We start from the raw sequence: 14,873 nt of genomic DNA on the forward strand, positions 1-14,873 counted from the left end.
ATTTCTGTACTGTGACAACTACAGACTGAAAGAGTAAATTAATTAGAGCAGCCAGCTGATAAACCAACTTTTCTAGCAGAAACTCATGTGTCTAGAAAAGCATCATGGATCAGCTCACAATAACTGGCTGTATGCTGTTAGAACCCTAAATACTGAGAATTTTAGACTTTCTATACTAACACTAACCCCTTAAAGAACACTGCATTTAACCTAAGATTATGGAAAAAACTTCCAAAATTAAATAACAAAACTGAGATTGATTGTGTAATTCAAATAAAAATATATTATTTATTTAAATTAAAAACTAAATTAAATTTTAAATAAAATTATTATATTGTTATTTAAACAAAAGTATATTATTATCACATAATAAGAAACTTAAAAATTTAAAATACAATAATTATATAAAAATATTTTTTTAAACAAAAACTAATCCTTCTTCACAAGTTTAAGCAGTATTATATAATTAAATAAATAAATCTGTATTAAAAACCACAAATCGTTAGTCATTAAGCTAAAAATCAAAATAATTTAAATATAATTTTTTAATTAAACATTTTATCCTTATAAAATCTTATTAAAAAATAAAAATCCATTTTTAGTTTATTAAAGTAAAATACTGGAAATGCACCCACTCCACTTGACTTGTCCATGCAAATAATTCATGTTAGAGCTCTTTGGTGAAATGGTTTATTTGAAATCTCAGCCACCAATTCTTCTGGCATTGATCACTTGAGTCTTTGGAAAGGGGCTCAATTTCCTGCATAAATCCATTCTGTATCGCAGGGATAACTTGTGTACCTGCTTGAAGGCTGCACTGCTGCACGGTGCCTCTGTGGCATGAATACACAAATGCACAAAGGGTCTTTTGGTTTGTATAAAACACCCAAATAACACTCCAGGGTTTGCTCAAGGATTTCTTGTTGTTCTCCTCTGTAATTTTATTCAGGATGTGTTTACTACAGTTACTGGATTATGACCCATACATATATATGTTTATTTGGATTTCCATTTTAGTCTACTCCAGATCCCATTAGCATAAAAAGATCCCCAGAGCTTGCTAGTGTAGTTCATGGCATGTAAATTAGCAAACACTGCAATTCTCTCAAAACTCTTCATATTTTACCACCATGAACTTTATTACACATACCAGCTCCCTTTCAGCATTTAAATTCTTTGATTTTGTTATGTCAAAGGCTAGGATTATGCACCATCCCTTTTCTCCAAAGTCATTAATCAAGGCTCATTAACTATATAAATAGGTTTTAAGTTTATAGATTTCTAAACTATGATTTTCTGTTTGCATGTCAAAATTTTCTGTGTCCGTGGCTGATTGGAACCATTCAGCACTTAGGTTTGTGAATGAGAGGGAGACTTTTTTGGCTTAATGGATTTCTGGTTTTCCACCCATTTAAATATAAGACATGAACTCCCAAAGTGAAATCTATATTTTCAAATAGGTGAAGCTTTGAAGGAAAATAACTTTCTGAACAAGTCCAAGAGCAGGAGAGATGAGATGTGAATGAATCCCCAAGCAAACTGCAAATCTGGCTGAGGGAGGTGATACCCCCTCAACATGAAATTTGTGCCTTTGAAAGCAATCCTGAGGATATTGAGTTAAACCTAGGCTCCTGCCTACTTTAGATTAAACAGGAGTCTAAAGCTTGGCTGCTCAATTCAGAAAAGAAAAGGAGTTTTATGCTTATATTGGACTGAGCATATTAAATAAGCCTGGTTGCATTTCCCATTTGAATCCTTCTAAACTTTTGATTTTATCTGGACTTTGAATGGTGCCTTCATTTAACCCAGCCTCATTAAGATAGGAATAAATGGATTTTGGAGTGGTCAGGTATTTTGATGTTAAGAAAGAAGATATATGAGGTATGGGATTTGTAGGGGATCCTCCTTGGTGTGAAGATCCTCCAGGAGCTGGTACCCCATCTGGGAGTGGAGGAAGGGCTGTGCAGTGTCTTGGTGTGTAACATCTACACCCAGCATCACTGGGGAGTGGGGAGGGTGTTTGAGCTCTAAGGGGCTTCAGGAAACCTTCAATTCCTGAACTAATCCCAGGCAAATTTACCCCACAGCCACTCCTCCACAGCTATAAATAATTTACGTAATCTGCTTAGAAAAAGCATTTTGAGGAATTTGTCAGGGTTGGCTGTAGAGCTTTGTTTTCAGTTACAACTTCCTCATCTGCTACAGGCATTTCTGCTTGCTGCAAATCTTTTGTATGAAATGATTTGTATATCTGTTCTGGCTCAGGTAGCACAGCCAAGGTGCAGCTCTAGGGCTAAACTCATCATCTCCTGGGCTGCCCGAGACATGCTTATTGTCAAGTCTATCAGCATATTTAATTGCTGTAAAACACAGTGTGTGTTGGCTTGGTTTTCAGCATCTCATGGACAAGAGTAAGAACAAAGAATGTTCATGAGGAAGAATTCTTGTTATATTAGTAAAATATATTGGGAGATTGTCAGCAAAAGCATAGGTGATTTAGGATTGAACCCTGAAGTGGCAGCTTTCACTGTATAACTGTAACTTGTGATGAAGCATGTGACTCTCTCTCTATTCTGTCTGAAATTTGCTTTATTTCTCAGCGTTTTGTTGTTCAACACTCAAAACTGAGTTGATGTAATGGCAAACAATATCTGTGTATTTTATATATTGCATTTCAGACAAGAGGAAAAGAAAACAACACTGGGCAGACTATGAAGCAGGCAAATAGAACTGAAGAAATATGAAATAGCTTTGATAGCTGCTCATCCAACAGATGTAAGCTGGGAGCTGCTATCTGAACAATTGTATGATTTATGCATTGTGCAATGGTTTATGATTTAAAGTTTTCACAAGCCTGTCTTAAAATCTTTTCAATCTTTCTGTACCTTGGGGTAACTTAAAAAAAAACCTTTCCTGACAGCATATGGTCTCTTTTTACATATGGCCAGCTAAACAATCCAGCCCTCAAAGAAAGAGATGTTAAGAGAACAATATGAAAAATGGTTCTGGAGGCTTCAATGTGCTGGTATAAATTGGATCAGCCCATAATGACTTGTAAATTCAAAGCAACCCACAAGTTTTGACTTCTTAGGAAACAAGAACTTGAACAGAAATAAATTATTCAGGATGCATCCCATGCTTATCTTTATGTACATAATTTTTCCTGTCCAAATAATTTAACAATTTAAAGGCCACACTTCTATTGCTGTTTTTAGGACATCATCAGATTTTTTTTTCCCCTTGGGGTACCAGTTAACCTGCTGTGTTTTTGATGAGTTTATCCCAATAATTTGTATACATGTCTATAAAAATGGATTTATCCATGTTTACTGCTGTGTGTTTCCCACTCAGGTAGCTGTCATAAAATTGGAGGCAGTTCAGTATTTTTGTGAACCTACCAAATATTACCATTATTGTCAACTTGTCTACATCTTCTATGACCTTATAGCAAGAATTATTTAAGCACAGGACAACCCCCCTCCAAAATCTAGTTACTATTTCAAGGTGCTTCATGGCAGGTGAATTATGATGAGTTTGGAAGGGGAATAGTGAAGTCCTTTTACAGATATTTCTAAAGTGTTACTCCCAAGAGTAAAATGTGATAGAGGTGCTTGTTTGGAAAACCCAAGTGGTGGAAGCCAATGTCATGGAGTGAGCAGGGTGGGTTTGGGAAATGTCTTTGCAGCATCACTGTGTCTGTAGATCAGTGGAGCAGGAAGGCTTTGGGGGGCTCTGCTGTACCTGGGGCCCCAGAGCTGGCAGCATGGCCTTAGGGCAAGAGGAGAAGTCACATCCTCAAAATATCCTGTGGGTTAGTTCTGCAGAACTTTAATTTTAAGTTACTTATAACTGCTTGTCTATAGCTGGTGCCTAAGCACATTATGATATAGAATTGCAGAGTATATTTGTACCAAATTATTTTCAGGAAATACTAGACTGTCTTGCTTTATCATCCCAAACATCTTTTGAGAATAAAGCTTTGTTTCAGAATCATTCTAACATGTGGAGTAGCCTCTGCCTTGGTGTAAGTCACCTACCATGCTGTTACTGAGCAGCTCCCACTTCTGCCAGGCATCCCTGCAATGGGCAGGAAAAGAATGGGTCATATTTTGCAAATCACTTTTTTTATTCTTTAAAACTTCTTTTACCCATTTGTCTGATATTTTTAGAGAGCAAACACTCCTGTCACCAAAGTAAATCAAAGTTGTACCTTGATACACTCCCTACTTTCTATTGAAAATGCTACAAAGTCACTTTTTTGTGCATGATAGATGAGAAATCTGAATATCTGAATCCCCATCTATCTTCAACGTTTACAATAATTGTACCATTATTAATAGGTAATGATTTACATTGTGTGCACTCAGGAGTTCTTAAAAATTGGAAAACCAATGCAAGTAGAAGATGTGCTAAAAATGAGGAGTTTGGAATTGCTCTGGAAGCAGGGATAGGAGAAGGAACTGTGGCTATAGGCCAATTTTGAATGGAAACCAGCAGTTTATAAAAGGACTTTTTAAATCAAAATGTGAGTATATCACAGCAAGGGATAGAGTTGTTGGGGAAATTCAATACTGGAGTAATTTAATAGTTGAGAGAAACATCAGAAAATATTCAGTGCTGACTCTGAAAAGGAAGAAAGGATATTGGTCCTATCACTAAAATAACAATTTTTTTCCCCACTTGTATTTTCTAAATACGATATCACTACAGGAATAACATAGGTGTAGCAAAGGATGACTCTTTCCTTGGGGTTGACTCGATATCGTGGCTAATTCGAGCTGTTTTCAGCCAGTATTTAACATCTCTTTATCTAAGCTTACTGCAGAAGATCAGAGGAAACACTTAACAGCTAAATGAAATGCTTCCCAAACAACAGAAAAAGTAAATCCAGAAGAAAATTAATGTAAGACATGATCTTTCTGCTTTAGAAAGGAATCAGGAAAATATCAGTTTAATGAAATATCACAACAAGAGTGCGGAAAGGAACCCTCACTCAGAATCAATGTTGTCTGTCTGCAACCCCCACTGACTCTTCAGCTGCAAACATTTTCCAGAGTGGCTAAGGAGCTGATTAACAGTGCAGGTTTATAGAGACAAGCTCGTGTCAATTAAGCCCCAGGAGGGACCATCAATTAGTGTCAGTCAGGCAAACCTTTAACCACTTAAATTAACATAATGAAAAATGGTGCTCAGTCATTCAAGGTTCAAGAAACTTTTGCCATCCAAAAAGGCATTCTTTTTCAATAAAAGCCTTGCAGCCATGAAGAATGCTTTTTCTTGCAAAAATAGTCATATGAAGAGTTGTGGGTTTTTTTTTTTTTTTTTTTGGTTGAACTATTGTTTTTATAATTTTTCATTCTCTTGCCTTGAGAGAATGTTCAAGAAACCTTGGCCAAGTTCTTTTTGTTGGTTAACTTGGTTCTCCAAGGTATAATGAGGTGCTGGAAGTCAGTGAGGTAACAGGATTAAAGCAAATAACCTGGCAAGATAAAAAAAAACAAACCAGCAATTAGACCAAGCCCTCAGCACTTGCATTTAACTAAAGTTCAGTGTTTCATAAGCAAATATTAAACAACCAGAAACTCCAGTGCTTCTTAATTCATCATCGTGCCAGTTTCTGGTTTTTGCCAGTTGGCTGGAATAATGAAGATCAGTTTTAAGTAGGAAGATACTTGAAAAGGAGTTAGCTGGTGTGACCGTGTTCACAGGGGTCTGAGGATGAGGGAAGAGTTGAGGATCTGACTCCATGTTTCATAAGGCTGATTTATTATTTTATGATATATATTATATTAAAACTATACTAAAAGAATAGAAAAAAGGATTTCATCAGAAGGCTGGCTAAGAATAGAAAAAGAAGGAAAGAATGATAACAAATACTGAGCCAGCTGACTGTGATTGGCCATTAATTACAAACAACCACATGAGCCAATCCCAGATGCACCTGTTGCATTCCCCAGCAGCAGATAATCATTGCTTACCTTTTGCTCCTGAGGCTCTCAGCTTCTCAGGAGGAAAAATCCTAAGGAAAGGATTTTTCAGAAAATATCATGGCTACAAGCTGGACTTGTTGCAAAAACCAGACTAAGTGTTTCTACATTTTGTTTGAGATGTCCATGATGTATTTTTAATTTAGGTGCAATATTGAAGGATGTGGCTGTCAAACTCACATCCTCCCCTACAAATCACATGCACTGGGGGATTGCTTTAAAAATCAGATGATCATCAAGCAGACAGTGAGGATGGATGCAGCAATCGGGTGAACCCTTGGCAATATTGAGTGAAATTAGTCCTGAGGTGACAGTGCAGAGAGGTGAGAAGTGCAGGAGGAACAAGGCCCTTTGAAAGTTGTTTTAAAGTGTTAATTTTGGCTCTGTGCTGCTGTTGTTTGCTCTCTGAAGATCCTGTGCTGTTGGAGGGATTTGCTCCCCTTGGGAAGCTCTGCTTGGGTCTCCCATCCTCGGGGCAGGCCCTGATGCAGTGTTGGAGGATATTTTTTTCTTAGAGATAAAGTAACTAAAAGACATTTTAAAAAACTTTTATTCCTTTTTCAGTCTCATAAAAAAAAAAAAGTGAAACAATACAAATATTATAATTCACACCATCACAATCAAAATCCAACTATTTCCTAATTGCAATTTGCTATAAACATTTCGTAACCTATCGCTTTTTATCACACCTTATTATAAATACCTTAAAACCAATCATCTAAAACTAACCCTCATATATCCTACTACAATACATCTTTCATTATTTTATTTCTCCGCAAATATCTAACCTTATTTACAAAACCATCCTTTAAAACTTTTTTCTAACTCTATTTCTCTCTTGAAGATATCTATCCTATTCCATAATGTTTCTAAATCAACATTTCTTATCTCAAAATTAACATACAAATACATACTGTATAAACCTTCTATCAAACCCTAAAAACTCTCTACAGATCCAGTTCCCACACTGCAGGAGTACATCCCCTGTCAGCGCTGCTGAGCACTTTTAGTGACTATCCCTGGGCTGCCTGGCCTTTCTGCAATAGAGAAAACTTTAGTTTTGTTTTTTTTTTTTCTTTCCCAAAGAGCTTTTTTATTCCAAAGCTAGCCTTGAAGGTATATATTATTGTATACTCACTGCTGAGGTTACATGGATTTTCTCTTTTTTTTGGGCAGATATTATGTTTTCTGTTTCTTTGGGGACACTTTATTTTTGGAATATCTATCATTTTATTGAACTGTGTTGCATTGAAGATGTTTACCTTATGTATATTGCATCCCATGCTGCAGCCTGTGGCTAAGGCACATATTAGTAAGCATATTGCTATTGATTTTTCTTTGTCCCCGTTTTTCTGTGTGCATAAGAAGTTGAAATATTTGTTTGGAATCTGTCTCTTACAGTGATCTGTTTGTGACTTCTGTGGTTTGTGAAAACTGATTGTGCTGTTGAGACACAGACAAAGTGATTTTATTTTTTTTTTTATTTTTTCATGAGTTCAGTGAGCTGCAGAGTCCCAGGAACTTGTAGGGGGTGAGGATTTGGTACAAAAGTCTGAATCTGAGGAGTGGGAGCTAGCTGAGAAATGGTTCCTATCTGTAGTGCTGGGACTTCTGCCTCTTCATTCATGGAATCACAGAGTGGCCTGGGTTGAAAGGGACTTTAAATAAAACAATTTCCAGCCCCTCTGCCCTGGGCAGGGACACCTTTCAACCTTTCAATAGATTAGGTTCCTCAGAGATGACACCAGAGTAGAATCCAAATATTCCTAACTTTTAATATAGAGCGAAGGGGAGAGAGAGAGTATGTCTGTGTATATATATATACATATATATATATAAAAGCAGCCAAAACCACTTCTGTCATGAAAGGAAAGCTCCTCACCAATGGATGGCAATCAGATTTTTACCTGCATTCACTTGCATGCAACTTTTTCACCCAAAATGCCCAAGTTTCCCATAAGGATATAAGCACATTTAAACTAGCCCCGTGCTTTCAGAAGGCAGTGATGCAGAGCAGGGTTCCATTGGGGGCAGATAAGGTGACTTCTTGTCCTTCTGAACAGCCCAAAAGCCACCCAAACTAATGCCTCTCTCCTGCTCCTCAGTGCCTGCAGTCATGTCAGCACAGCATTGATATCACACTCCTAAAAAGATGCACACATTTTTTTCTGCACAGCTGTTCCACTACGCAGGTTATTAAGTATTACACAGCTATCATCAAAACATTTTTTTTAATTAGCTTCTTCAGCACTGTGTTTAATTACAAGCACTCAGCCACAGGGAATGTTTGTGCCTCCTAACCTCTGACTGAGGGAACACAGGAGCTCTGACAGGACACAGCGACCTACACGTGTCAAATGCCACCAAGGGCCACCAGTTTTTCCCCACTGAGAGCCGTGTTGATGTTGAACATCACAGGGCAGGACCTGAAGGAACACCCCTGAAGAACTGCCCAAGCTCCTCACACAGCAGATATTTGTCTCAGGAAATCCTAGGAGGTGGCAGGCTAAATTTGATATTCTTATTTATTGCTTGGTGAAAATGATATTCGTGTTAAAGCTCAAAATTGTGGTGTCTTGTTTCCTTAGGCACTCATTTGTCCCAGGATTGTGAGGTGGATGATGAGTCTTAAAGTTGATTAGTACAGAGAATAAATAGTTTTTGAGGCTTCAGTGGAAATCAGTATCAAAATTTGTGATGTGGCTCTGAGATCCCTGAGTAAGAGAGAGAACTAAGTGTAGAGATTCCACTGCATAAAGCCTGAAACACTTCCTCCCACCCCACGTGAGGGAAAATGTAAAAATGACTTCTTACCTTTTCTCCTTTTGCCAAGTGTTTCTCCCCTTGACTTTTGCCAGATTCCTGAAAACTTAAGAGCAGTGTTGGCCGTAATTTGAGTCTATTTTTAACATGATATTATCTGTTTAATGATAGGAGGTAAATATGCCTTAAAAAAACCTCATAAAAAACTACATGGACTGTTTCTCAGTTTGAAGCTTCCCTTTTTAACTGGTGGTTCTGGAGGAGATCTGGGAAATGTATGGCTTTTCTGAGAGGGCTCCTGGGCAAGAGCCAGCTACAGCACTCATTATGCACGAGCCTGAAATATATTGGCTGGGTGAGAAAAGTGAGGATTTTTTCATTTTGTTCAGGGTTTAAGATCTGCAGCATTGTGCTGGAGTCATTAGTCTCAATTCAGTGAGCTTGGGTGAAAATGTGAATGTGGAAAATGCTCACTCCAGGTTCTGCTCCCAGAGCTGGCATTCCTGGGGCTGCACGGGTGCGGCAGGAAAAGCATTTGGACAGAGGAGATTTCTCATCCCCAGAGGGCATTCCGCTGCTCTGACAGTTGTGAGGAAGGGGTTCTGAAGGTGCAGAATCATCTCAGCACTCCTTGGTGAAAAGATGTGGTGCCTTTTCATCTCAGAAGCACCAAACCTGCAAGTTGTATTGTGGTGGACAAGTTATCCTTGTTCCTCTAGACCCTGTTTCAGGTTTTTGCTTTGGTTGTGGGTTTTGTTTTTTTTTTTTTTTTTCTTTTTTTTAATATGAAGAGTAGAGATTGTGACACCTTAAATTAAAGACACCCATTTCAAGGGAAAAAAACAAAACAAACCCAAAAGAAAACACCAAAAAACCCTCAACTGATTTTTGGTCCTGAGAGGTGTTTGGAAAAGATGTTTTACCAGCGCTCCTTAAGTGCCTGGTTTGCACTTGCTTCTGAACTGCCCCAGATAAAGGAGTTTGATTTGCTCTTCTTCCACCCAAGTTTAACAACAACCAAACCATGAACCAAGTCCATCACTCTCGTTTGAGCTGCCTTTCAGTACCACACAAACTTGTTGGTCCTCAGACATGTTGATACTTCTTTAAGAGTACATTCATTCAGATGGAAATTGTCCTTAAATGCAAAAATGTTCCAGTGCTGGGCATACCAGATCTTCTCAAAGAAAAATGGGTCTCTCTTTGTTCTCTTTCAAGGGTGATGTTGCTCATTCTTCAGCACTTGTACACAAATCAACTTCTTTTGCTCATTTTCCTGCCATAATCAGTGTGTGTGTCCAAGTCTTGTCTCCGTTTTTCTTTCTGTCTCAGAGAAGAGAATGCTAGAGACTTTTCTCTTTTTAGCAGTGTGTGATTTGCAGAATTCCTTTAGCTTCCCTTTCCTTGTGTTCTCTAGTGGAAAATACACATATTTCTGCAGCATATCAGTGGTTAGAGTTGTTTGTCTTTCTTCCACTGAGATAATGAATTTATTGACAATATTAAATATATTAAGTGTGCCAAACCACTGTCAGACTGAAGTTGTATTTTGGATGATGTTCTTGGTTTCTGCTACCTAAAAAAAACCAAGCCCTGAAACACCAACATGCTGAACTTCTGTCTCTTGGGTGAGGAAGTTTCCTCAATTCTGTTGCTTAATTCCTTCTGTCTTCCAGATTGCAAAAGTGCTTGTAAATAATTATATACTTTTTCATGAACTCTTTAAACAAAAATGTTGAAATAATGATCTTGACTGTCTTCTGCCTTGGATGAGTTTCTATTAAATAACATAAAGATGTGAAATATTTCTTATTGCCCTATGTGTGGTTTGCACGTTGGAGTAGTTGTCGTATTTAGGTTTATTAAAAAGGACTTGTCAGATATTCAGTCTTGTCCATTTTGTAGATTATATCCAGCCACATTTTTTCTTATTTTTATTTCTCCTGTTTTTTTGCTTTCTCTGTGCCTTCTCAATTATTCCACTTTGTCTTTAAGCTCCCCTAGAGCACCTTATGAATTACATGATGTTGAGTGGGCAACACTGGCTCTGCTGGAGCATTACAGGTGGGCAAGGCAAATTCTCTGTAGGTGTAGACTTTTTCTCTTCTTACATGACAATATTTTGGGTGGAAGTGGCCAGGTGAGGCATAAAGTGGATGAAAATGAAACTGGTTTTTTTCAGACATTTTTTCACCTGACACCAGGCAGTCTCCTGTGCATCCCTGATCCTCCTCAAGCCCTCTAACACATCTGTCAAAACAGTATTTCAGTGAAGCTGGAACTAATTTATTTTTTTAGCATTGACCTTTTATGTGAAATCAGAACTCAGCATTTGCAATGGCTAATCATTTTTCCTTGCTAAATAGCCATTTAATACCCATACTATTTCAGTTCTGCACCAAACTTTGCTGTGTAATCAATTTGCTATTAGAGGAAGCACCTGCTTAGCCCATTACCATGGACTGAGGGTTTAGAACAAAGTGCAGCCTGAAACCATCAGGAATATCTAAAAGTTGAACTGAGAGTTGACAGGAAAGCTGTGTGCTGTTCTCTCCTGATGTTATGCACAGACTCTGGAGGTTTATCAACGCAAGCAGAACAACAAACAGGCTGATTTTCAGTCTGCTGCTGTTACTAGGAATTGTTTCAGTAAGCTTTGTTCCTCCTTTGATTCCCTGAGGCTCCAGCAAACTTCATCCTTTGCCACTGCCCCCTGAAAAAGCCATTTGTGATGCTGTGAGGCAGCAAATATAGTGTGAGCCTCATGGGCTCTGACGCACACACACAGCTGTGGGCAGATGTGGCTTGACCTGCTCCAGAGGAGCCACAGGGCAGGGACCTCTTAGGGTGAGTGGGGGCTGAGGGGAAGCAGGGATGGCTGAGGAGAAAGGGAAGGTGAATCAAGTACAGTGCTTAAAACACCTTGCTTTCCTTCTTTCTTCACCAAGCTCTCTCTCCTGTATGGTGTTTGTTCACCCCGGAGGTGTTGGAGTGGTGTTGAATTCTGATGAGAAAACTTGAAACCCCAGCACAGCTTTTCTGTGTTTGAAGATTTTTTTCCAGTGGAAAGGAACACCTGTCTATATTCAGCTTGCTGTGTCCTGTCACCTGTGATAGCACTTCTTCCTTTAGCAAGTGAGTACATGGGGCTAATTTAGGATGAAATATAAAAGCATCACCAAAGCAGCACAGCTGCATCCATTGGTGGCAAAAGCAAGGCAGACTCACCAGAATCACCTGCTCAGGTGTGTGGTGCATCGTGTGCAGCTTGTCCAATGCATCTGTGGTGCAACTGTGCTGTAAATTCTGTACTGCTGGGGCTTTTAAATTTTCCAAGAGGTAAAAATCAATTTTGAAGCAGGAGGTTGGACAGTCCTCAGTGGCAGCAAGCATGCCCTGAGGGGCTGATTTGTGCATGGTGGAGAATAAATGAAGGATTTCTGGGCACTGCTGTCCAGGCATCTCAGATGAATCTGAAGAATCTATTTTTCAAAAGGAAAGACACAGCCACGAGCCATCCTCATGGCAGCTGGGCAACAAAGAGCTCCCTGGGGTCACTTGATTGACACAAACCTCCCTGATTTCTGCAGCAGCTCCATCACCACTGGAGTGCATTATACCATCATCTACCTGCAGGAAAATGTGCTTTGTGCAATGGAACAAGTGCACAAGTTGTCTGTAAGTGACAGTGAAGTGTTGAAAATTAAAGGAGTTGCTGTGTGAGGGAATTTGAGAGGTTAGTTGTTACTCCAGGTTGTAGTGGTACAATGGGAAGCTTCACTGATGGAGAAGAGGAGATTGTCTTTAGCATTTTGAAAATTCTTATGAAGTTATGTGTGTCCAGCTGTCTTTAAAGCAAATTGATCTGGAAATAGTCAAATCAGAAATTATTCTCCTCTTCCTACCAGTACAGAAATCAGGTACAGTGGCAAAACAACATGGACAGATCAGTCAGTGGGTGAGCAACATAGGTGGAAAAGAGCTGGGGTTTCTCTACACCTAGTCCAGGAAATAATGTTTTCCTTAAGTAAAGCAAATTACAGTTAAATATTATTTTACTCCAATTTATGCTTGTTCTAGTCTGTGCAAGGAAATTATGCAGGAGACCATTGATAGAATTTCATTCATTGCATCCTTAAGACAAATGAGGAGCTGGTTTTTCTTATAAGTTCATTTCTCACACATGTAAACTCAATGTAACTCTGGACATCTTTATCAAATATTGGGTGTGTTTTCCCATCTCACCTGTGAGGGAGAAATTGCCAATCCCACTGAGTGCCCACACTTGTGCTTCAGCAGGAGTTTGGCATCGCTGGACTGTAAAGCTTTGTTTGAAGAAACAAACCTGGCCTTGGTGAGAGATCTGAAGTCTCAGAGGTGAGAAAGGCCACCAAAAAGTGTTTTCAAGAACAGCTTTTAATCTATGAACAGTGAGAGCTCCTGTCTACCTCTGGGGCAGAGGGATGAGGGGCATAATCAGCTGAATTTTATGTTCCTGTTTTCCAAAGTAGGTTTTGTTATGCTTGTTGCTATAAAAGAAAGCAGGAAAACATTCTGGAAATGAATACCAAAACAGCCTGGAAGCCTGCTGAACAACTCTGGTCCTTGAATATATGTCAGCATTACTTTTCTATAGAAAAATAAGTGAGTGTTGCAGACATATGTTTGGGGGTTTTTTTCAGTCAAGTAAATAGATGCAGATAGGACTGATCTGGAAATGGATTTTAAATATCATTAGCACTTCTTGACTTTGACCACAGAAAGAATATCTGCAGCAGAGGTGAGCAGAGCACACTGTACTGTAGCACTGCTGGAAAGAGAGGAGAAGATGCATCTCTGCAAGAAATATAGATTTTCAAGCTTTACTTTTAGGTGTCACACCTCTGTAGCTGCTCTTGGTTTGTAATTCAAGGCTGTGCTCAGGTGGGAAGTATATTCATCTCTTTCTTAATGGGTTTGCACAGCTCTCCTAAGCGTTGGTGGGAATTATAAATGGACTTTGAAGGGAAAATATACCTTTTAGTGCTGTATTGCAGTCTGAAGTCTCAGTGCCCAGTGGGATCTGTGCATGTGTGACTGTGTATACAATGCCAGGGGGATGTGGCTTTGGAACACTTCATTTCTTGGACAAAAAGGGATGGTGACCTGGCTTGATGCTCTGTGTCAAGGCTGCAATATTTGTGCAGAACTCTGCTCCTGTTTACATCACAAGTTTGGTCTCAGTTAAAGCTGAGCTACTCTGTAGTGACAGAACTATTGGTGCAGGGACTCACACTGATGACAAAAACAGAGAATTTTAGGTAACAACTTAATGATTTTTAAGCAGTGTCAGAGGTTCAATGAGTTTGTAGAAAATACATCTTGCTAAAGTGTAACCTCTCAACCTGCCAATCTCCTTAAGACAAGAGCATTCCTGCTAAACATCCTTGTTATTCAGGCAGGCTTAGGAAGGCTAATCTTAACTCCACACAAAAAGAATTTTCAGAAAACACTTTCAGAGAAGGAAAGGAGCACAAGCCCATTTCCCCCCTTGCTGTTTTCTTTCCAAATATCATGTGCATGTACCCATACTGACTTGCTGAGATATCTGCAGGGAGAAAAGTAATAGCCTTAATCTTATCCATTCTTCTTTTTTTTTTTTTTTTTGGCTGTTTGTGCTGCTGCTTCACTCCTGGTCCTCAGGCTTAGAGTGAAAGAGCTTTGGTGAGGAAGAACTCCTTTCTCACTGTTCATGTCCCTCTGTGTGAATCCAATTTAGCTCAATATAGAAACCTCAGCAACTCTTTGGTTCAATGAATATGCAACTGTCATATCAACAATTTAAATTTGCTGTATTGTCCTTAGTTTTATCTTCAGTTCTGCTGTCAAGGTATTCCTTGAATTAACATTCTTCTGGGTCAAGCCATATTATGCATAAAAATATCTGTGATCCCCTTGGAAGGGGGAAGAGGTGCACAGTTTTTTTTTAACACTAGACATGCAAGGGAAAATACACCAGGAACTGCAGTGACAAGACAAGGAGTAGTGGGTTGTCGCAGATATCTTTTAATGAAAATCCTTTCCTTAGGATTTTTCTTCCTGAGAAGCCTCAAGAACAAAATGTAAACATTGATTATCTGCTGC

Source organism: Melospiza georgiana, chromosome 7 (genome assembly GCF_028018845.1).
Source record: "Melospiza georgiana isolate bMelGeo1 chromosome 7, bMelGeo1.pri, whole genome shotgun sequence".
Classification (NCBI taxonomy): domain Eukaryota; kingdom Metazoa; phylum Chordata; class Aves; order Passeriformes; family Passerellidae; genus Melospiza; species Melospiza georgiana.